This window comes from Spinacia oleracea, chromosome 1 (assembly GCF_020520425.1).
Source record: "Spinacia oleracea cultivar Varoflay chromosome 1, BTI_SOV_V1, whole genome shotgun sequence".
NCBI classification, from domain to species: domain Eukaryota; kingdom Viridiplantae; phylum Streptophyta; class Magnoliopsida; order Caryophyllales; family Amaranthaceae; genus Spinacia; species Spinacia oleracea.
In genome coordinates, this window is record NC_079487.1 from 37,863,193 (window position 1) to 37,885,946 (window position 22,754).

At 36.4% G+C, this 22,754-nt stretch overlaps 2 long non-coding RNA genes across 2 annotated transcripts; both read right to left on the reverse strand.

Annotated features, from left to right (window-relative positions):
* Positions 1-9,941: 9,941 nt before the first annotated feature.
* On the reverse strand, positions 9,942-11,561 carry LOC110776650 (uncharacterized). The gene is made up of 3 exons (XR_002530213.2): positions 11,480-11,561; positions 10,404-10,488; positions 9,942-10,314 (listed from the first exon to the last, which is right to left on the reverse strand). It is a non-coding gene; the product is annotated as an uncharacterized lncRNA (long non-coding RNA).
* A 2,719-nt stretch (positions 11,562-14,280) lies between these two features.
* LOC130465824 (uncharacterized) lies at positions 14,281-15,098 on the reverse strand. The gene is made up of 4 exons (XR_008925838.1): positions 14,996-15,098; positions 14,837-14,918; positions 14,651-14,752; positions 14,281-14,545 (listed from the first exon to the last, which is right to left on the reverse strand). It is a non-coding gene; the product is annotated as an uncharacterized lncRNA (long non-coding RNA).
* Between the last annotated feature and the right edge of the window lie 7,656 nt (positions 15,099-22,754).

The window sequence follows — 22,754 nt, forward strand, 5'->3', positions numbered from 1 at the left end:
CTTTTCGAAGGTTTTAGTTTTTCGAATGCAAAATTTCGTAAATTTAAGATGTTAAATTAAATATTTGCGATTCTTGTTGTTAAATCTTGAATTTTTGATTGACCTACTGTATATGTTTAACAAGTTTGAATGCCTAGCCTTGTTAATTATGAAATCTAATTTGTAATTATGATTAATTTGTTGAAAATTTGAATAATTTAGAATTAATTTGATTTTCATAATTAATTATAATTTAATTAGAAACCTATGATTAAAAACCACCATAAAAATTGTAAATTTATGATAAATTTTAAATTTTTATGACCTAGGCTTGAATCCATGATAATCGGAAATCAATTGAATAATAAATTTTCGATTTTTCGCCCTAAAATTGTGAAATTAATATTAATTTATTAATTTGTCATTAATTTTAAATATAAATTTTAAATTTTTATGCGATTCGTTCATATAACTTGCACGCACAAAGCAATGGACGCTTCGTGTTACCCTTAAGGGGTGTTGTATAGTGCGGGCATGCGACGACGAGCAAGGGAGCTCGTCGCCCGTGCGGCACGAATGCAATGAGCAGGGGCATGGTGCACGAGCACAAGGCAGCAGCCCTGCCTTGTGTCGTGGGCCACGAGCTATGGATGAATGGGCATGGACGAAGGCAAGGCATGGCAGTCCCGTGTGGGCAGCAAGCGAGCTGCGCCACAACGCGCACTGCCTCGCGCAAGCGCGCGCAGCCTCGCGCGCAGCGAGCGCAAGCTCGCGTGCCACGAGCGCTGCGCCCAGCGCTGATCGCGCGCAGCGCACAATTGCTCGCGCACAGCGAGCGATGGCTCGCGTGCATCAAGCGCTGGAGCGCGCGCAGCAAGCGCTGGCGAGCGCGCACAGCGAGCGATGGCTCGCGTGCGTCGAGCGCTGGCGCGCGCGCAGCGAGCACCACTTGTGCGATGGCTTGCGATGGGAAAGTGCAGCAGCTATGCGACGAGCGCATGGGCTGCGCGCACATGGCCAGCGATGGCTGTGTGCGTGTGGCCCATGGGCGTGCGATGCGTAGGGTGTTTGCGTTGCGATTAGATCGTTTTGAATGTTTAATTTGAAATTTTCAGTTTACGTAATTTTAATTAATTTTAAAATTAATAATTTAAATTATTTTCTTGGATTTTAATTTTGAATATTGTAATTATAATAAATTTTATTTATTCTAATTATTTTACTAAAATTAAAATCATGAATTAATCTAAATACGACTGAAATTAAATTAAACTTTTTGGATTCAATTATGAATTTATATGAGCTTTAAATTTTAATTAAATTTGTATGTTTCCGGTTAGACTAGAAATACATTTTTATGTTTAAAATTAGTAAAGCATATGAATTTATTGGTTTAAGTGGGAGCCCTTTTAGTCATAAACTCTTGATTAGGTCTACAAATCCTTAAGGTTAAAACAACTTGATTAGAATTAATAAGGACTGAATAATTGGTAGATTATTGGTGCCCTTGATTAATTGCTGCAAATGTTTACGTGATGCATAATGTGTTTTAACTAACCAGCTATGTGGGCCATTCATGATAATGAATGGGTGAATGGTATATATTGTATATGTACTGTTTTGCAGGTTATGAAGTGACTAGTATGGCCCAAATAGGATAGAAAATATGGTCTGCGTACCATTAATTTGAATGTAATTGGTCTAAAGTACCAAAGTTGTTTTTCAAATTCAAATATGGTCTGCGTACCATCAAATAGTTGTAATTAGTTTTAATTATAGCTTATCCTATTTGAAGAAAATGGTGCCTCCCACGGAGATTTTCAAGACGGACTTTGAAGTCAAAGCTTCAAGATGAAGTCGGGCCATACTAGATCACATTTATCTTATGCATGCTTTAAGTTATTTATTGCTTTAAATATGTCTTAATTATGCATAAGATTGTGGCTTGATTATGTTGCATGATTAAGGATTTTAGTTCACTTAAAATCTAACCAACATAGTAAGAGCCTTAAGTTCCAAACTTAAAAATTGAGTTAAAAGGTGCCATGCCAAAATACACACTTGCTTGGATATCCTTTACATCAATCTAGTAATAGTTTTCGCTCAGCGAGGTGTTACTTATTGGTCCTAAAGGGGCAAGGTACACAAATAATTGTGAGTACATGTTAGTTTTGGTGAAACTCAACGATATAAGTAAGGAGTCCTTTTATGTCGTGGCAAAATCGATAGGTTTACCTAATAAGTTCTTAGACGTACCTATCAACCAAGAATAGTTTCTAGACTATTAGCAAAAGGCTTTTGCTTACCTAAGATGTTCTAGGATTAAGTCGACAAACTGTGCTTAGTTCTTCAATGATTTTAGGATCTTGGAATCATTTTATTCACACCTGCCGGAACACATAACTTGAATAAAATGCTTAATAAACATTGAATTATGCATGTATGCTAGAATTTAAGTTTATTAAGAGAAACTGTGAATGGTTATTTATTTGTTTATTCTTTTCAATTGTAGTTTTTAATATGGCAAACAACAATTCATTCAACATTCGATCAATTCTCGAAAAGGAGAAGTTGAACGGGAAAAACTTCCTTTACTGGCAAAGGAACTTGCAAATAGTTCTTATGCAGGAAGAAAAGGAGTATGTCCTAGATGAGGTGATGCCCGAAGCCGCAGGCGACGGGGTCACTCAGGCAGCCCTCAATCGTTGGATTGATGCCAACAAGGATGTAAAATGTCTAATGCTCGCCACCATGAGTGCGGATCTGCAGAAAACGTTCATCAACTCAGATGCTTTCACAATCATCAGTGAGTTGAAGAACATGTTCCAAGATCTGGCTCGAGTCGAAAGATTCGAGACTCATAGGCAAATTCTTGAGACCAAGCTTAAGAAAGGCGAGCCCGTAAGTCCACATGTTCTCAAAATGATTGGACTCATTGAGAATATGAGTCGGCTGGATCAGCAATTTTCTCAGGAAATGGCTATAGACACCATCCTCCATTCTCTTCATAGCGGGTATGATCAGTTCAAACTGAACTACAGTATGAATAGTCTGGACAACGCTCACTGAGCTTCACGGTATGCTGAAGACCGCTGAAAAGACGCTCAAAAGTGATAAGCAGGATGTGCTTATGGTGCGTGGGGGCAAGTTCAAGAAATCTGGAAAGAAGAGGAATGCTAAGAAAGGTGGCGACAAGGCCAGCCCAACTAAGCAAACTGGCGCCAAATCTGTAAAGTTGAAGGTCAGTCAACCCACTTCTGAATCCGAATGCTTCTACTGCAAGAAGAAGGGGCATTGGAAGAGAGATTGCTTGAAGCTAAAGGAAGATCAGAAGAACGGAACAGTCGTTCCATCTTCAGGTATTTTCGTTATAGACTGTATAATTGCTAATTCAACTTCTTGGGTATTAGATACAGGTTGTGGCTCACACTTATGTTCCAATCCACAGGGACTAAGAAGAAGTAGAAAGTTAAGCAAGGGTGAAGTCGACCTACGAGTGGGAAATGGAGCACGGATTGCTGCATTAGCTGTAGGAACTTACTTTTTGTCGTTGCCCTCCGGGCTAGTTTTGGAACTGGAAGAATGTTTCCATGTTCCAAGTCTTACTAAAAACATCATTTCAGTTTCTTGCTTAGATGCTAAGGGATTTTCCTTTTTAATAAAAGACAATAGTTGTTCGTTTTATTTTAAAGAGATGTTTTATGGATCTGCTAGATTAGTCAATGGACTTTATTTATTAGATCACGACAAACAAGTATATAACATAAATACCAAAAAGGCCAAAAAGAATGATTCAGATCTCACCTATCTGTGGCATTGTCGATTAGGCCATATAAACTTGAAACGCTTAGAAAGACTTCAAAATGAAGGAATTCTAGAACCATTTGACTTAGAGGATTATGGTAAATGCGAATCATGTTTACTTGGCAAAATGACAAAGCAACCTTTCTCTAAAGTTGGAGAAAGAGCAAATGAACTATTGGGTTTAATCCATACAGATGTATGTGGACCAATGAGTACAAATGCTAGAGGTGGTTTCAGCTACTTTATCACTTTCACTGATGACTTCAGTAGGTATGGTTATGTCTACCTAATGAAGCATAAGTCTGAATCCTTTGACAAATTCAAGGAATTTCAGAGTGAAGTAGAGAATCAATTAGGCAAGAAGATAAAGGCACTGCGGTCTGATAGAGGCGGTGAATATCTGAGCTATGAATTTGATGACCATCTGAAAGAATGTGGAATTCTATCAGAATTGACTCCTCCAGGAACACCACAATGGAACGGTGTGTCGGAACGGAGGAACAGAACCTTTCTAGACATGGTCAGGTCAATGATGGGTCAGGCCGAACTTCCATTAGAATTTTGGGGACATGCACTAAATACAGCTGCACTCACTATAAATAGAGCTCCGTCTAAAGCTGTCGAAAAGACTCCATACGAGTTATGGTTTGGAAAGCCTCCAAATGTGTCTTTTCTTAAGATTTGGGGATGTGAAGTATACGTCAAACGATTAATTTCAGACAAACTTCATCCAAAATCTGACAAATGTATCCTTGTGGGCTATCCAAAGGAAACAAAGGGGTATTACTTCTACAATACATCTGAGAACAAGGTATTTGTTGCTCGAGATGGTGTCTTTTTGGAGAAAGATCACATTTCCAAAATGACAAGTGGGAGAAAAGTAGACCTCGAAGAAATTCGAGTCGAACAAAAAACTCTAGAGAATGCTCAAGATGACATTCAGAATGAAACTCAGAGATCTTTAGAAGAATCTGGTGAGAATCATGGTCAATCTAGAATGTTACCCCGCGTAGATCGCAAAGATATAGATCTCAACCGGAAAGGTACTTAGGTATTTTGACGAACGAGAGCTATGACGTTCTATTACTTGAAAGTGATGAACCTGCGACTTACAAACAAGCTATGACGAGCCCTAGCTCCAAGCAGTGGCAAGAAGCCATGCAATCTGAATTAGACTCCATGTCTGAAAACCAAGTATGGGATTTGGTCGATTTGCCAGATGGCTACCAAGCCATTGGAAGCAAATGGGTTTTCAAACTGAAAAAGGACAAGGATGGGAAACTTGAAGTTTTCAAAGCTAGATTGGTTGCAAAAGGTTACAGGCAAGTCCACGGTGTGGATTATGATGAAACCTTTTCACCAGTTGTAATGCTAAAGTCTATTCGGATAATGTTAGCAATCGCTGCATATTACGATTACGAAATATGGCAGATGGATGTCAAAACTGCTTTCTTAAACGGCGTTTTAACAGAAACTGTGTTTATGACACAGCCTGAAGGTTTTGAGGATCCAAAGAATGTTAAAAAGGTATGCAAGCTAAAGAAGTCAATCTACGGATTGAAGCAGGCATCCAGGAGCTGGAATATACGTTTTGATGAAGCAGTCAGTGACTTTGGTTTCATCAAGAACGCAGAAGAATCTTGTGTATACAAGAAGGTCAGTGGGAGCAAAATTGCTTTCCTAGTATTATATGTCGACGACATATTACTTATCGGAAATGACATTCCTATGTTGAACTCTGTCAAGATTTGGCTTGGGAAATGTTTTTCGATGAAGGATCTAGGAGAAGCACAGTACATATTGGGCATCAAGATTTACAGAGATAGATCTAAAAGGATGATTGGACTTAGTCAAAGCACTTATATCAATAAGGTGCTTGATAGGTTCAAGATGGCGGACTCCAAGCGAGGCTACCTACCCATGTCTCATGGAATGACTCTAAGCAAGACTCAGTGCCCAAAAACACTTGATGAGCGTAGACGAATGAATGGGATTCCATATGCATCATTGATTGGTTCAATAATGTATGCTATGATATGTACACGCCCGGATGTTGCGTATGCACTCAGTGCTACGAGCAGATACCAGTCAGACCCAGGAGAGGCGCATTGGACTGCTGCCAAGAACATTCTGAAGTACCTGAAAAGGCACAAAGATGACTTCCTGGTCTATGGTGGAGATGATGAATTAATTGTTAAAGGCTATACGGATGCAAGTTTCCAAACCGACAAAGATGATTTCAGATCACAGTCTGGGTTTGTCTTCTGCCTCAACGGAGGAGCAGTAAGCTGGAAAAGTGCTAAGCAAAGCACCATTGCGGATTCTACAACTGAAGCGGAGTACATTGCTGCACATGAAGCAGCAAAGGAAGCTATATGGCTAAGGAAGTTCATAGGTGAACTTGGTGTAGTCCCCTCCATTAAAGGACCAATTGCCCTGTATTGTGATAATAACGGAGCTATTGCACAGGCAAAGGAGCCTAGACACCACCAGAGAGTCAAGCATGTACTTCGTAGATTTCACCTTCTACGAGAGTTCGTTGAAAGAAAAGAAGTCGAGATAAGAAAAATTGGTACTGATGACAACATATCAGATCCATTAACTAAACCTCTGCCGCAGGCGAAGCACAACTCGCACACTGCAGCTATGGGAATCAAGCATATTGGAGAATGGCTTTGATGTCTCTGTTTAATGTTTTAAAGTTTTAGAGTTTAAATCTTTGTAAAACATTATTGGTTAATCATTCACAATAAATGAAAAGAATTCATTTTTCCATTTAATTTGTGGTTTATTAAATGATGAGTCCCTTCAATTTGACGATATATTCAAGATAGACTGTCAGGACCAGTCCTGTGACTAAGAAATGTCTATCAAGTGAACTTGAATGTCAAAGGTTGAAAATGGTCCCTAGTTGGAGTTTTCTATAAAATTGGACGCATAGAAAACGTTAGACGATTAGAATGCAAGATGACTAGTAGTTCTGTTTCTTGAACTATGTGGACATGGCAATGTCATAATCATTTGCATAGATACTTACTTTGGGAAGACTAGTATCGGACAAGACCTATGAAACTTTACTGTAAGAGATGAAAATCTGTCATAAGTAAATTTCATTAAAATTATTAGACACTAAATCCTCAATACCTGAGTGATTTGAGATTACTTGTTTGAGAACTGGTTGCTTTGACGTTGACCAACCGTCGCACCGTAAAAGGAGGCTATAAAGGCAACGCTCAGGTAATCACCTATCAAACGAAGTCTAATCTCAAGATCGCAAGATTGGGATTGTCCTCCCATAAATCGGGATGAGATGCTTAAAAGTTGTACAAGGCCACTCGGAGAGCTAGAAACTGTGAAATGCATGGCCGTGCTCGGATGAATCATAGGCTATGATTATCTGTCTATTTGATCAGTTGAACTCTGAAACCGAGAAACATCTCTGGACATAATAAGGATGACAACTCTTACCTTATGTTCAAGAGCAAGCATCGAGCGACAAAGGAATTAGGAAATGCACACTTGTCCCTAAGGACAAGTGGGAGACTGAAGGAAATAATGCCCTTGGTCCAAGTATGCATTCTATGTTAAGTCTAATAAATGCGGTTCAGTATTAATTAACAAGTTAATAATTCAGTGAGATCAAGTGAGCTGAATGCCTAGCTAGAGGCCGCTTCAGTTCAAGTGGAATTAATGATATTAATCCACAGCTTACTCTTGACTGAACCCGTAGGGTCACACAAATAGTACGTAAACGGATCAAGTATTTAATGGCATTAAATACTCCATCTATGGATATTCGGAATCGACGGATCTTGGTTTCAGTGGGAGCTGAGATCGTCACAGGCAAGAAATGAATACTCCGGAAACGATGATATTGCCGGAAACGGAAATATGGATCGTATCGGAAATATAAATATTATCCAAGTCGTAGATGTTGCCGGAAACGGAAACATGGTACGTATCGGAAAATATTATCGGAAATGGAAATATTGTCGGAATCGGAAATATTGCCGGAAACGGAAATATTAAATATTTGTTCGAAACGGAAATTAATTCCGGAATCGGAAATATTAAATGTTGTTCGTATCGGAAATGAATTCCGGAATCGGGAATTTAATCGGAAGCGTATCGTACGAATTAGCATCGGACGAGGCCCGCTAGACGAAGGCCCAGCACGAAGCCAGGCCATCGCCCAGCGAGCCGCACGCAACGCACGCCTCGACCAGGCCCAGCGCAAGGCCAGGCCCAGCCAAGGGCGCGCGCGCGCACGCAGCACCGCACATGGGCTGTGCGCTTGTCGTGGGCCGCAAGGCCTGCGCGGGTGCACGGCTTGTGCGATGCGTATGCCGGAAATCCTAATTCTATTGGGATTCGTGCGAAGATTAAAATCCTAATCTTATTAGAATTGCTTTGTTATTTAGAGTCCTAATAAAGTTCTAATTAACAAATCCACATCCTAGTAGGATTACAATTCCTTTTCCATACCTCTATAAATAAGGGCCTAGGGGTCATTATTTATACATAAGTTTTCAAGTATTCAAAACTAGGATTTTTAAGCAGAAAAATCAGCCATAACTCTTGCCCATTTAGCCGAAAATAATAGTACCTTAAGGGCGATTCTAGTTGGTCAATCTTAAGGCGGATCCGGACGTGATGTGGACTATCTACGGAGGGACGACACTTGGAGTCCTAAAGACTTGTTCTTGTTCGGTTCGGGCGCAGCTAGGGAAGGCACGCAACAAAGAGTATGCATCTAAATTATGCTATATGATTATGTGTAAATAATATGTATTCCTGGCTTAATGGTTTTTTCCGCATGATTTATGAATTGTCATATGTATCATAACCTAACACAAATCAATTCATAACCAACATTGATTCATAAAAAACCAGCATTTCCAACAAAAACTAAACCATCAAAAGCAACTATTAACCAATTATAACTAAGCATAGTTGCACAAACAAATTCAAAAGAATCGTAATTCCCAATCCAGCATTTCGATTAAACTAACAAATCAAAACCCCTCAAATTTCCGAAATGTTCCTGAAATTCGCTTTCTCTTTCAAATCCAAAGCTCTCGAATTCTTCGCTGATGATTCTGAAAAATTCTATCTCCTTGGTGGTGATGATGTCAGTAATCCCGATAAATTCATCTCCAATTAGAAAGTTGTGGTAATGAAGCCTGGCCCACCTCAAGAACCTTCTCTAATTCCTCAGAAAGGTAAAGTTCCACAGTTTAACCAAACCCTAATTACTTCATTATTTGCTTCAATTTTGTTGTTTGAGGCTTCTTATCTTCAGACCCTTTATGAATTTAAACAGTTGTATAAGAATTACTACCAAAACCCTAATTTAGAACTCCAAGTTAATGAAAATCAGCATAAGCTTAGGGCTCTGAAGTTTGTATTTAACCGATTGCAATGTGAAATCGATGTTAAGGATGATGAGGTTTCAGATTTGAGGTGAAAACTAGAGGAATTGAATCAGGTGAATTAAAGGTTGTTTGAAAAAGTTTTCATGTTCTCCAAAGGAGGAAGGTGAAGAAGAGAGAGAAAATTACAGAGGTTGAAGAAGAGGGACAAATTATAATAGGTGAACATTAAAGAGAAGAGTGAAATCGGGAAAGAAATGGAAAGAAATGAGGGAAATAAGAATTAAAGCTGTTAGTGGGCCCATTTAACGGAACTTGTGGATGGAAACCGTTAAGTGGTAGTAAACAAAAAAATATTGAAACTTTAAGGTAGTAAAATAAAATAAAAATTTCATAAGGTAGTAATTACAAAAGTCGGGTATTTAAAAGGTAGTAAATACGAAATTTTCCGTTTAATTATCAAAATTTGACTGTACATCATCTACAAAACTCTTTATCTCGTGATTGGCTTATTGTTAGATTTTATACATGTATTGTCTCAAAATATTACATTTGGTATGTGAGGCTAGCATAAACTTGATGATTTGATTCTATAGGTTTGTTAATAAGTGAGTTTTTTTTTATATACACTGGAAGTAAGTTTCTATATGGATTTTTACTTCCTTAACTCATTCCTATTTTTAACTCTGTCCTTATCAATTACTTTATTAATTACTCTAAAACTCTTTTTTCTTTTTCTTCGTCATTCAAATCAATCTCTGTTACCTTTGATCTGCCTCCCTCAATCGCAAAAAAAAAAAAAAAAAAAAAAAAAAAAAAGACAAGCTTGAATTTCTTTCATCACTCTTTTAGATAAGCACCTGGACATATTAAAGATCACAAGGAGCAATTCTTGTAGCATGTATAGACTGCTGGAACACTTCTTTTTATAAGCTATGATGGACCACTAACTCGGTGCAAGTCTCTTGGTATCCACTGTGAAGCACTATAAACTACGATTTTCAATTCAATAAACTGATGAACGTACCGGTAGTTGTAGCCAATAGGCATTTTTGTCAAGAGGCTAGTTTCTTATTTGTTGTATGGAAAGTGTGCACCTTATCATTCCCTCATAATCTTTGCCTCGTTTCCTCTTTCCTGGATGATAATCTTGATCATGCTGCAAAATAATTTATAGCTCCAAAACTTTAGCAATATTGACATAGTTGCTAACTACAACAAAACCATAGGACTGAGAATTACACTTACACCTAAGACTTTGCAGCATTATTCCCCAATCCATATAAAAATTGGTCATGTCCACCACTTTATCTTGTGCTCATGTTCCCCAATTCTTCCATGATCAGAACCTGATGCCAGCAAACTATTTGATCACGAACTGTCAAACATATATTTAAGACTATGTATGAAATCAGGGTGTTTCCAGAAGCATGCGTTACATATACATTATACACATAAAGATCAGAGTAGGTCTTCCTTAAGACATACAAAGCGTTGAGAACACAGTAAACAAATCAAATCTGTGTAATGTTAGTCATTACTAATCAGTTCTGATGTCTGCTTTTATTAAATCAGTTTGTGGTTGTTTTTAAATTTTTAAACTGATGTTGTTGCACTATATTTTTTGCTCTTCTCCTACTAATTGCCATGGTTGTATGTGTTGTAGAAGGAAATTCAAAAAATAATGGTAGTAAGACCAACACTATCCCATGTACATCAGTACAAGTACTTATTTTTCATCGATATTGTTTTTGGTTTTATTTTTACTTTCCCATGCCATGATCGATATTAAACTTTTTTTTTGCTTCTTTATATAGAAAACAAATATTCAGCAGTTGATCTCACCCAAGTCTTGCTCCTTAAGTAATTAGTTGTTTGAGGAAATGATACAGATATTTTGTACAAATTAAGACCCCAAGTAGCTTCCTAAAAACTCATCCAACAATATCTGAACCAAACCAAATCTCCTGTCAAAACACTACCCTACATTGTTCATTACTTCTTTTACAAACCTCAATTTTCCAACCAACAAAAGTGAAATCCTAGCCATAGAATCAACAGAAACTCCAAGATAACATTTACAAGCTCACAAATCACATTGCACATTGCATACACTAAAAACAAAAAACGAGGACTGTGCAAATATGAAGTTCGTCCGCATGTATGCTTGTACAAAAATGGATGATAGATAGCAGAGTTTCCATATTCTTAGTTATTTCCCAGCATAACTTCCTAAACATCATAACATATGTCGAGAAAATATATGTCAATACCAATTACCAATTCAGGGAAATAAAAAATTATAAATTATAAAAAACCAGTACCAATAAAAGAACATTATCGCAGAGTCAAGAAGCTCCAAAAGAAACATCTTTCCAGATTCAATGGCAGAATGACTCTCATTAGTTTCTCTTCCGGACGCAGCCATCTTAGCTACCTCGGCTAGCTTGTAACAGAGCACACCAACAGAAACTCGAGCATATAATTCGATATTAATATAAGCCTGGGACAAAGCCAAGTAGCAATATCACATCATCGGTTGATAAACATGAGATAATATTAATTCATTTAAAATAAATAATTAGGCAAAATGAACTAAATAAGCTGAGAAGACACTCCAGAGTACAAACTAATGAAAAACATCGATTGCCAATTACATTGAACACCAATCAACCCCAAATTGAGAAATGCATCCATAAAAAGATTATCCTCTTTAAACCCTAGAAAATTATCAAACATAAATTATCAAACAAACAAAATCACAAATTTCCACTAGTGGAAAAAATACCTGTTGAGGGGGGCATTTTGGGTTTATTGAGGCGAACAAGGCCCGCTGCGACAGACGTAGCTTCAACAGCTCAGTGATCTGTTGAGGCGGGCTTTGTTCGCCTCAACAGGTGATCTGTTGTGGGGGGCTTTCAAAAGCCCGCCTCAACAACCTCTACAGAAACGCGAAAAATAAGGACCTGTTGAGGGGGGCATTTAAGAAGCCCGCCTCAACAGCCTCCTCTGTTGAGGCTCACTTCTTAAATGCCCCCCTCAACAGGTCCTTATTTTTGCGCCAAAAATTCATATGTTGTTGAGGCGTACATTAAAAGCCCCCTTCAACAACATTAATTTTTTTTTTTCCAAATTCTTTTAAAATATAAAATAGGCGGCAATAACCACAACTAGATATATACTCCATTGAGTATTGAAACCTGTACCCAATCAACACCAAAATAGCAAAGGTATGAATCTGCTTATCTTTGATAAACAAATCATTACATTAACTTCATTTATATTAACCCAACAGAGCAAAGCGTATATATAGTACGTATGTTTACAATTTTTAAACACCTAGCTAGTCTAACAAATTACAACTAATATTAACAACTAAAGACAAAAGGCTAGAGAGCTAATCTAACAAATGTCTCTAATCCAGCCACTTAGGTCCCTTTAGATCATGCATTACAAACCTTAAGTAAGGTCGTGTTGACTTTCTTCCAATCGACTCGATCCCTAGCCTGCAAGTTGCATGGAAGGAAAATATATATGAGTACCAAAGTTTACACTCACGATATTGTCTTTACATTCCATTGAAGCATAAAATTAAAAGATATAGTTGCAGACTATAGAGATAATTAAGTACGTTGTTGACCTATAACGACCCAATGAGCCTTAAATGTGCATACGTAGATTAGAATGAGTTTTAGAAAGTTAAAGCTATGTATATTAGTCATGTAATAAGAATCAAATGAGTCCTTAGGTTCTTTAGTTCAAAGTTGGGAGCGGAAATGTCATTTTAGCTCTAAACATGACCTATAACGACCTAATGAGCCTTAAATGTGCATAAATAGATTCGAATGAGTTTTAGAAAGTTTTAACTATGCATATTAGACATGTAATAAGAATCAAATGAGTCCTTAGGTTTTATAGTTCAAAGTTGGGAGCGGAAATGTCATTTTAGCTCTAAACATGACCTGTAACGACCTAATGAGCCTTAAATGTGCATAAATAGATTCGAATGAGTTTTAGAAAGTTTTAACTATGCATATTAATCATGTAATAAGAATCAAATGAGTCCTTAGGTTCTTTAGTTCAAAGTTGGGAGCGGAAATGTCATTTTAGCTCTAAACATGACCTATAACGACCTAATGAGCCTTAAATGTGCATAAATAGATTCGAATGAGTTTTAGAAAGTTAAAACTATGTATATTAGTCATGTAATAAGAATCAAATGAGTCCTTAGGTTCTTTAGTTCAAAGTTGGGAGCGGAAATGTCATTTTAGCTCTAAACATGACCTATAACGACCTAATGAGCCTTAAATGTGCATAAATAGATTCGAATGAGTTTTAGAAAGTTAAAACTATGTATATTAGTCATGTAATAAGAATCAAATGAGTCCTTAGGTTCTTTAGTTCAAAGTTGGGAGCGGAAATGTCATTTTAGCTCTAAACATGACCTATAACGACCTAATGAGCCTTAAATGTGCATAAATAGATTCGAATGAGTTTTAGAAAGTTAAAACTATGTATATTAGTCATGTAATAAGAATCAAATGAGTCCTTAGGTTCTTTAGTTCAAAGTTGGGAGCGGAAATGTCATTTTAGCTCTAAACATGACCTATAACGACCTAATGAGCCTTAAATGTGCATAAATAGATTCGAATGAGTTTTAGAAAGTTAAAACTATGTATATTAGACATGTAATAAGAATCAAATGAGTCCTTAGGTTCTTTAGTTCAAAGTTGGGAGCGGAAATGTCATTTTAGCTCTAAACATGACCTATAACGACCTAATGAGCCTTAAATGTGCATAAATAGATTCGAATGAGTTTTAGAAAGTTAAAACTATGTATATTAGTCATGTAATAAGAATCAAATGAGTCCTTAGGTTCTTTAGTTCAAAGTTGGGAGCGGAAATGTCATTTTAGCTCTAAACCTGACCTATAACGACCTAATGAGCCTTAAATGTGCATAAATAGATTCGAATGAGTTTTAGAAAGTTAAAACTATGTATATTAGACATGTAATAAGAATCAAATGAGTCCTTAGGTTCTTTAGTTCAAAGTTGGGAGCGGAAATGTCATTTTAGCTCTAAACAGAAGCAAACAGAGGAGAAACACACAGATGGAAGTGAAATTCTAAAGACCACCAGATCAGAATTCACATGCAACAGCAGCAAGACCAGCAGATTAGTATTCAAAGCAATAAATTAGCAAATCCAGCAGACTTGTAATTATGGAAAAATTAAAGAACTTTACCAAATCCATGAAGATATAAACGCTTCCATCTTTGTGTCTAAACAACCTAAGTAAATAAATACTCGGTTGTAAAAAACTTAGCCCATTGCTCACGAACCACATCTATTTCCTCATCGGTATAAGGCGCATTTCTTGGAGTGTAAGCCTGAAATAAGTAACATGATAAGTAATGCTACTTGTAAATTAAGAATTCTACTACGTAAAAGTACTAGTATTAGTAGTTCAACTAACATATGGTAAAAGAACGAACATTGTCTAACCGCTCATTAGTGTTATGGTGTAACGTGACTATTTCATGCATGAACTTCATAACGTAATAGCCACACTCGCGGGCGCCGACTTGTTGAGCACACTGATTTGGAGATAAATCATAAATTATATATCCAAGTAGTTACCCAAAAAAAAAAAGTAAAGCTAATTAGTAAGCATGATATACCTTTACATGGAAGCCTTTCAACCCCTGCATAGTCGCTCTATTCGGACAAATCCCATCATTAAACTTGTACACTTGGTATGCCCTGGAAGTTGAGTAAAACTTCATGAATCTGATTCGGCACGAAAAGAAATAACTTAAAAAGAATTGAAAGTAACTTACAAACACAAGATTCCCCATGCACTATTTTCTCGGTTGGAACCTATCGCAGAGTCGAAAATATACGCACAACCTCTACGTAGGTCTAACACGTACAAAATCCAATGATTTCTGCATTATATATAAATGTTATTGCAACCTTATGTTAGGTTATGATACATATGACAATTCATAAATCATGCGGAAAAAACCATAAACCCAGGAAAACATATTATTTACACATAATCATTTAGCATAGATTAGATGCATACTCTTTGTTGCGTGCCTTCCCTAGCTGCGCCCGAACCGAACAAGAACAAGTCTTTAGGACTCCAAGTGTCGTCCCTCCGTAGATAGTCCACAGCACGTCCGGATCCGCCTTAAGATTGACCAACTAGAATCGCCCTTAAGGTACTATTATTTTCGGCACTTTATAGGCAAATGTGTGACTGAATTTTTCTCTCAAAAACTCACTTTTAATACTTTGAAACTTGTGTTATAAATTGTGAGCCCTAGCCTCATATTTATAGCGGTATGGAAAGGGAATCGAAATCCTATTCAGATACAAATTAATTAAACCTAGAATCCTACAAGAACTCTAATTTAATTAATTTATCAAATAGAATTAGGAATTTAATCATTAACCGAACTCTGCATGTTTTAGGAAACGTGCACGAACACAAACACTTGCACACACACGCACGGCAGCCACGATGGGCCCCATGCGTGCGCGCGAGCAGCAGCCCACTCAGCGCCCGCGCGCGCTGCGCGCTGCGCGTGCTGTGCGCGCTGTGCGCGCTGCGCGCTGCGCGTGCTGTGCGCGCTGTGCGCGCTGCGCGCTGCGCGCAGCCTGCTGGGCCTGGCCTTGCGCTGGGCCTGGCGTTGCTGTTTGTGCGGCGCGCTTGGCTTGCTGGGCGATGGCCTGGCTTCGTGCTGGGCCTCGTCCGGCAGGCCTCGTCCGATGCTTATTCGTACGATGCGCTTCCGATTAAATTTTCCGATTCCGGAATTTATTTCCGATACGAACAATATTTAATATTTCCGATTCCGGAATTAATTTCCGTTTCGAACAAATATTTAATATTTCCGTTTCCGGAATTATTTTCCGATTCCGGTAATATTTCCGATTCTGACAATATTTCCGTTTCCGGCAATATTTCCGATTCTGGCAATATTTCCATTTCCGATAATATTTTCCGATACGTACCATGTTTCCGTTTCCGGCAACATCTACGACTTGGATAATATTTATATTTCCGATACGATCCATATTTCCGTTTCCGGCAATATCATCGTTTCCGGAGTATTCATTTCTTGCCTGTGACGATCTTAGCTCCCACTGAAACCAAGATCCGTCGGTTCCGAATATTCATAAATGGAGTATTTAATGCCATTAAATACTTGATCCGTTTACGTACTATTTGTGTGACCCTACGGGTTCAGTCAAGAGTAAGCTGTGGATTAATATCATTAATTCCACTTGAACTGAAGCGGCCTCTAGCTAGGCATTCAGCTCACTTGATCTCACTGAATTATTAACTTGTTAATTAATACTGAACCGCATTTATTAGACTTAACATAGAATGCATACTTGGACCAAGGGCATTATTTCCTTCAGTCTCCCACTTGTCCTTAGGGACAAGTGTGCATTTCCTAATTCCTTTGTCGCTCGATGCTTGCTCTTGAACATAAGGTAAGAGTTGTCATCCTTATTATGTCCAGAGGTGTTCCTCGGTTTCAGAGTTCAACTGATCAAATAAACAGATAATCATAGCCTATGATTCATCCGAGCACGGCCATGCATTTCACAGTTTCTAGCTCTCCGAGTGGCCTTGTACAACTTTTAAGCATCTCATCCCGATTTATGGGAGGACAATCCCAATCTTGCGATCTTGAGATTAGACTTCGTTTGATAGGTGATTACCTGAGCGTTGCCTTTATAGCCTCCTTTTACGGTGCGACGGTTGGTCAACGTCAAAGCAACCAGTTCTCAAACAAGTAATCTCAAATCACTCAGGTATTGAGGATTTAGTGTCTAATAATTTAATGAAATTTACTTATGACAGACTTTCATCTCTTACAGTAAAGTTTCATAGGTCTTGTCCGATACTAGTCTTCCCAAAGTAAGTATCTATGCAAATGATTATGACATTGCCATGTCCACATAGTTCAAGAAACAGAACTACTAGTCATCTTGCATTCTAATCGTCTAACGTTTTCTATGCGTCCAATTTTATAGAAAACTCCGATTAGGGACCATTTTCAACCTTTGACATTCAAGTTCACTTGATAGACATTTCTTAGTCACAGGACTGGTCCTGACAGTCTATCTTGAATATATCGTCAAATTTGAAGGGACTCATCATTTAATACTAAACCAAGATTAAATGGAATATGAAAATACATTTCATATATGATAAATGTTCGACCCCAATGTTTTATAACCATGGGCCTCAAACCCATCTTCTAAAACAATTCATGGAATTCAAAGCTATGCTTGATTTCCAGTGCTACAATGTGAGTGTTGCTTCTCACTTGTTGCATAGCTTTAGTTATCATGCTTTGCCAATCTTAATATCCTTTTCATCGAATGTTCTTCGAGATATGATGATAAGATCTTTTCGAGTTTGTTTATTATGTGATCTAGTCTTTCTTACTTCGATGGTGGTTTTACTCACTTTGCAATGAAGAACCATCAAGTTAGCAGACGTTTTTCTTGCTTCAAGAGTGGTTCTACGCATTTTTCAATGAAGAACCATCAAGCCAGCAGATAGGTGATCTACCCAAGTTCAGTGAAGAACTTTAAACAACCCTGTTTTATTGCTTCTTAGGCAATAATTACTTTTACTTCAACTGTATAGGTTGCTAGTGATGCTTTGTTTGGATTTACCTATCCAAGCAGTTCATAGATATGTGGAAGACTCTCCAATTATATCTTAGAACATAGAAATTATTATTTTAATTTCCCACGCAACAACTCATGGTCTCCAATCCATGTTGCCATTTCAAAACACGATGCTCTATAGCTCGTCCTTATCAATGGTTAACTCCAAAGGGTCTTGCTTGATCCTTTGCCAGTGTTTATGCGTGTAGCATCAATATTTAGCATATCTTTATTTCCTTGAATCAAGAACTATTCCTATGTACCTTTTCAAGTACCATAAGTATTCTTGATCTCAATCTAGTTGATCTTTACTTAGATCAATAGAGATTGGTATATGTTCGTCATGGCTAAAGTCATACGATACGTTTTTGGCGATCCTCATATTATATCATACATGATAAATTCTTTTGCAGAATAATTCCCAATTGAATTCTATTCATGTAACTTTAGCTTATCTAGTTTCAGTAGATACTAAATTCAGCTAAATTCTTTGACATATAATATAGGTTAAGAATCTTATTTAGATCCTTTGATGTTTAACTTAGTAAATGCTTATACATAGTTCAAACATCCTTTACTTAGATTTATTCACATGGGTCGAATATCTCCAATGGAGATTTTCGTGTTTGATTTAGTAAATGCCATTACTTAATCCAAAACAATATCATAAGATCTTTGTAAATAGATCTTAATACCCAGTATGTACTAAGTTTCGCCATGGTCCATCATTGATGAATAATTTCAAATCTAAGTCATTAGCATTTGAATGTTATTTCACAATAGAGAGATATGTGTGTGATACACATAGGACCAATTAAGTTTTATGTACTCCCACTAAACCTCTTACACATCTATAAGAATCATGTATATTTTATGAAACTAAAATGCTTATTAGCTTCACTTAAAATACAGTTCCAATTCCCAATTGCTTGCTTAAATCTGTACTTAGATTTTATAAGCTAGCTTTCCTTTTCAAGCATCTATTTGGATCCACAAATCCTATGACATGCCATGTACATAGTTTATTCCAACATTTGATTGAGGAATACTTTTGTCATCCAATTGCCATATTTACCAATATGCAATCATTGCTTGAATTATAGACTTGAAGCATTACGATTTTGCATGAGGTTTCAACACAATCCACATTGTGAATTTGCTTGTAACTTTTAGCAACTAATCTAGCTTTGTGTGTGAACACAATTCCATGTTTGATGGTTTTTATCCTTAAAACAAACTTGCAACCAATAGGTGTGAAACTATTCTTGCAAATCAACAAAATTTCAATTTTGTCATCAAAACATTGAGTATGTTTTATGGCCTCTAACCATTTAAAAACATTTGAGTCTATATATGGCCTCTAACCATTTTAGGGAATCTGGGTTTCGTCATAGCTTTCTTACAAGTCACAAACTCATTAATCTACATGATAATAGTTTGACTGCAAGTTGTAGGTTTCTTCACTATTTAATAGAAGAATCTCATAGCTTCATTGACCTGATCTCTATGTTTCTTTACTATCTAATAGAAGAATCTCATAGTTTCAGTGACTTGAATTCTATGCCTACTTGGGTATATAACATCAAACAATAGAATATCAATAGCCACTTGAAAGTCCTTTGAATATTCTGTTCTCCTTGAAGCACTTGTAAAGTCTTCTAAGAGATATCTATTCTTTAAAGCCACTTCTAACGTCCTTAAAGAATAAGTTCGGATTTTCTGAAGCACTTCGAAAAGCCTCCGGAATGTCCGTTTATGTTTGTTGTTCGCCTCGAAAACTTTCGAGGTCTATTTTCTCCCACTTGTCATTTTGGAAACGAATCTCCAAAAGGACATTATTTCGAGCAAACAAACATTATGTTCTCAAAAATTCGTGGTAGAAACAATACCCTTGTGTCTCATTTGAATAAATCACAATGAAACATATATCTATGCTTGGGCCTTAGTTTGTTGAATAACAAACACTAAGCTCCCACTGAGTTTAGGAACTCTTTAGATATATTATGAAAAGATATTCTGAAATTACTTTTCAATAGCTTTGACGAATTTGGTTTAGTTTGGTGGTAGTTGAGCATTTTGTTTTAGAAATTATAGGAAAAGTCTTTATGATTCATCATTAATCGAATCAAGTACTAATTGTCATCGATTATCCCAACTAAGATATGCCATATCTTATGGACCTAGATTGTGAACACACAATCATTGATGATCATATTTGGACTCAAGTAATCATGAATCATGATCTAACCTAGATCTTTATGATTTCTTGCCAAGTGGATTTTATACTTCTGAATCTTTGAACTAGCCAAACAGATTCAAATTTATATCACATTTGAGTAAATAAACCTATATTCACTCAAATCCATGTGAAATAATAAAGTCATAAAATCTTTCTTTAGCTTTGAACTCTATTGTCTAGGCGTTCTAACAATAGTTCATATCTTTTGTTACTTTCAACAAGTAAGACTAGTCGTCTTAAATTGATCTAGAAATCAATGAACTTTCAAAAGTCCATCAAAATAGAGCTTTTGAATGTTAACTTGTTGATATGGTCCAAGCAACAATGCCAAAGATTAGTGGAACTCAAATCAAGGGGTTGATTTGAACCTAGTAAAGTTCTTTAAAGAGTTGTTTGTTTTAATCAAGCATATTGACTCAACCTGTAATTGACCATTTCATTCAAATAAACAAACAAACAAGCATTGTTTTTTCTGAATGTGAGTCTTTCTGTGTTTGAAGCAGAAATTTAGGTATGCTGATTATGGAACAAAATAGCCATTTAGTTCCAGCCTTTGAAAGGACTTAAAACAAACTAGATGACCCTACAACTAATGTAGCATTGCCATGCTTCATTTCCCACTTGTAGGTCATTAGTGTATCCTAGCTTCCATTGTTTGAGTTATTACCGAAGTAAGAACCTCAAGCGGTATATGATACCAAGGAAGTTTGATTGCTAGGTCACTTCTCTTTAAACATAAACTTATAGGTAGAAACAGAATCGTAAATTCCTTTCATTTGTTCCTCGTTTTCCTATTTCTTGTACCCTTTCTTATAGTCTTAAGAATTGAATTCTTTAGTGTTGACTTTTATACTTTGTTAGACATGTCCAATGTCACCCCAACAAGGTTTTTACCATTTAATTTATGTTGAATATTAAGTTTCAACTAGATGATCTTACCAGAAGCTTCTAAAGTTCTCTAAGCATCGATCTATTCGAATGTCTAGGGACTAGACTCATTCGAGAATTAAATGGACAAAGATATTAGGTTGTTAACCATTGGTAAAGCTGAGCGTTTAAGCTCAATGCTTTATGATCTCAAAACTACAGTGTATTTTGAATTCACAAGCACCAATGGTTTGCCATTCGATTTTGATATTCGAAAACAACCATAAAAGTCGATATAAGAAACGTACATTTTAAATTGCTCACTTTCTCTCATTTCCGTGAATCGTTCTTGGATTCACTACCAATCGAGGAAATTTACTGTTACCTTTCTAAAAGGATTTATTGCAGTGCAAGATATTTAATTATAAACAATAATTAAAACATACATTGAAGCATGCAAAGTCTAAACATTTATCATGAATAATAACTTGAAATTAAAGCAACCATGCAATTCAAACAAGTTATTAGCATTTTATTCGATTTTATTGTTCCGGCAGGTGTGAATAAAATGATTCCAAGAACCTAAAATCATTGAAGAACTAAGCACAGTTTGTCGACTTAATCCTAAAACATCTTAGGTAAGCAAAAGCCTTTTGCTAATAGTCTAGAAACTACTCTTGGTTGATAGGTACGTCTAAGAACTTGTTAGGTAAACCTATCGATTTTGCCACGACATAAAAGGACTCCTTACTTATATCGTTGAGTTTCACCAAAACTAACATGTACTCACAATTATTTGTGTACCTTGCCCCTTTAGGACCAATAAGTAACACCTCGCTGAGCGAAAACTATTACTAGATTGATGTAAAGGATATCCAAGCAAGTGTATATTTTGGCATGGCACCTTTTAACTCAATTTTTAAGTTTGGAACTTAAGGCTCTTACTATGTTGGTTAGATTTTAAGTGAACTAAAATCCTTAATCATGCAACATAATCAAGCCACAATCTGATGCATAATTAAGACATATTTAAAGCAATAAATAACTTAAAGCATGCATAAGATAAATGTGATCTAGTATGGCCCGACTTCATCTTGAAGCTTTAACTTCAAAGTCCGTCTTATAAATCTCCGTGGGAGGCACCATTTTCTTCAAATAGGATAAGCTATAATTAAAACTAATTACAACTATTTGATGGTTCGCAGACCATATTTGAATTGAAAAATAACTTTGGTACTTTAGACCAATTACATTCAAATTAATGGTACGCAGACCATATTTTCTATCCTATTTGGGCCATACTAGTCACTTCATAACCTGCAAAACAGTACATATACAATATATACCATTCACCCATTCATTATCATGAATGGCCCACATAGCTGGTTAGTAAAACACATTATGCATCACGTAAACATTTGCAGCAATTAATCAAGGGCACCAATAATCTACCAATTATTCAGTCCTTATTAATTCTAATCAAGTTGTTTTAACCTTAAGGATTTGTAGACCTAATCAGGAGTTTATGACTAAAAAGCGCTCCCACTTAAACCAATAAATTCATATGCTTTATCAATTTTAAACATAAAAATGTATTTCTAGTCTAACCGGAAACATACAAATTTAATTAAAATTTAAAGCTCATATAAATTTATAATTGAATCCAAAAAGTTTAATTTAATTTCAGTCGTATTTAAATTAATTCATGATTTTAATTTTAGTAAAATAATTAGAATAAATAACATTTATTATAATTATAATATTCAAAATTAAAATCCAAGAAAATAATTTAA